Source organism: Arachis hypogaea, chromosome 10 (genome assembly GCF_003086295.3).
Source record: "Arachis hypogaea cultivar Tifrunner chromosome 10, arahy.Tifrunner.gnm2.J5K5, whole genome shotgun sequence".
NCBI lineage: Eukaryota > Viridiplantae > Streptophyta > Magnoliopsida > Fabales > Fabaceae > Arachis > Arachis hypogaea.
In genome coordinates, this window is record NC_092045.1 from 38,036,340 (window position 1) to 38,038,895 (window position 2,556).

A 2,556-nucleotide genomic window follows, 5' to 3' on the forward strand; every position below is an offset into this window, starting at 1 on the left:
CTGAGCCAATATGGCATTCAGAGTGTCAATCTCAAGAACTCCTTTCTTCTGACTAGTCCCATTGTTCACAGGATTCCTTTCAGAAGTGTACATGAATTGGTTATTTGCAACCATTTCAATCAGTTCTTGAGCTTCAGTAGGCGTCTTCTTCAAATGAAGAGATCCTCCAGAAGAGCTATCCAAAGACATCTTGGACAGTTCAGACAGACTATCATAGAAAATACCTATGATGCTCCATTCAGAAAGCATATCAGTGGGACACTTTCTGATCAATTGTTTGTATCTTTCCCAAGCTTCATAGAGGGATTCTCCTTCCTTCTGTCTGAAGGTTTGGACTTCCACTCTAAGCTTACTCAATTTTTGAGGTGGAAAGAACTTTGCCAAGAAGGCATTGACTAGCTTTTCCCAAGCGTCCAGGCTTTCTTTAGGTTGAGAGTCCAACCATGTTCTAGCTCTGTCTCTTACAGCAAAAGGGAATAGCATCAGTCTGTAGACCTCAGGGTCAACCCCATTAGTCTTGACTGTGTCACAGATTTGCAAGAACTCAGCTAAAAACTGATGAGGATCTTCCATTGGACGTCCATGGAACTTGCAATTCTGTTGCATTAGAGAAACTAATTGAGGCTTGAGCTCAAAGTTGTTTGCTCCAATGGCAGGGATAGAGATGCTTCTCCCATAGAAGTCGGGAGTAGGTGCAGTAAAGTCACCCAGCACCTTCCTTGCATTGTTGGTATTGTTGTTGTTTTCGGCTGCCATGTGTTCTTCTTCCTTGAAGAATTCGGTCAGGTGCTCTAAAGAGAGTTGTGCTTTGGCTTCTCTTAGCTTTCTCTTCAAGGTCCTTTCAGGTTCAGGATCAACCTCAACAAGAATGCCTTTGTCCTTGCTCCTGCTCATAAGATAGAGAAGGAAACAAGAAAATATGGAATCCTCTATGTCACAGTATAGAGATTCCTTTAGGTGTCAGAGGAAAAGAAGAGTAGAAGACAGAAGTGGAAAATTCGAACTTAACAAAGAAGATAGAGTTCGAATTTTGCCTTAAGGGATAGTGTTAGTCCATAAATTGAAGGATGTGAGAAGGAGGGAAGTGATTTTCGAAAATTAAGTGGGAAATTTGAAAACATTTTTGAAAAACATCACTTAATTTTCGAAAATGAAAATGGAAATGGAAAAGAAATCAAGTGATTTTTGAAAAAGATTTTGAAATTAGAAATCAAAAAGATTTGATTGAAAACTATTTTGAAAAAGATGTGGTTAAGAAGATATGATTGGTTTTAAAAAGATGTGATTGAGAAGATATGATTTGAAAACAATTTGAAAAGATATGATTTTAAAAATTAATGACTTGCCTAACAAGAAAAGATATGAATCAAACATAAAACCTTCCTCAACAGAAAAGGCAAAAAATGTTCAATCAAATCATTAATTGTTAATAAGTATTTTTGAAAAAGGAAAGAAATTGATTTTGAAAAAGATTTGATTGAAAATTGATTTGAAAAAGATTTGATTTTGAAAAGATTTTGAAAACTTAGAAAAAATCTGATTTGAAAACAAAATCTTCCTCCCCTAGCCATCCTGGCGTTAAACGCCCAGAATGGTATACATTCTGGCGTTTAACGCCCAAAATGCTACCCTTTTGGGCGTTAAACGCCCAACCAGGTACCCTGGCTGGCGTTTAAACGCCAGTCTGTCCTTCTTCACTGGGCGTTTTGAACGCCCAGCTTTTTCTGTGCAATTCCTCTGCTGTATGTTCTGAATCTTCAATTCTCTGTATTATTGACTTGAAAAGACACAAATTAAAAATATTTTTGGATTTTTAATAATAAGGACAAACCAAAATGCAACAAGAATCAAATGACAATGCATGCAAGACACCAAACTTAGCAGTTTGTATACTACTGACACTAACAAAACGAAAATGCATATGAGACACACAAAACACTCAAGTCAATAGAATTCAAAGATCAGAATAAGGAAATCATCAAGAACAACTTGAAGATCAATGAGGACACATGCATGAATGCAATAAGAACAGAAACATGCAATTGACACTAAACTTAGGATGAGACTCTAGACTCAAAAAAGAAATATTTTTGGATTTTATGATTTTATAATTTTTTTTGGATTTTTCGAAAACTATGTAGAAAAAGAAAATAAAGGTATCAAAATTCTTAATGAGAATTCCAGGAATCATGCAATGTTAGTCTAAAGCTTTAGTCTAAAGAAATTAGACATGGCCGGCCAAGCTTCAGCAGGACATTGCATTCAAGAGCTAAATTGATGAAGATCAATCAGCTTTGGTGATGATAAGAACATCACCTTGAAACACTAGAATTCATTCTTAAGAGCTCTGAAAAAAAAATACCTAATCTAAGCAACAAGATGAACTGTCAGTTGTCCAGCCTAAACAATCCCGGGCAATAACACCAAAAACTTGATGTTGTTGCCGGATCTTGGCACTGATGTTACCAAAAGCTTGCTCAAAACTTGAACAATCCCCGGCAACGGCGCCAAAAACTTGGTGCGCGAAATTGTGAACTATACGTTTTCACAACTCTC

At 36.6% G+C, this 2,556-nt stretch overlaps 1 non-coding gene across 1 annotated transcript; it reads left to right on the top strand.

Annotated features, from left to right (window-relative positions):
- The first annotated feature begins 243 nt into the window (after nucleotides 1-243).
- LOC112718938 (small nucleolar RNA R71) lies at nucleotides 244-351 on the top strand. Its single transcript, XR_003161264.1, has one exon. It is a non-coding gene; the product is annotated as a small nucleolar RNA R71 (small nucleolar RNA).
- Nucleotides 352-2,556: the final 2,205 nt, after the last annotated feature.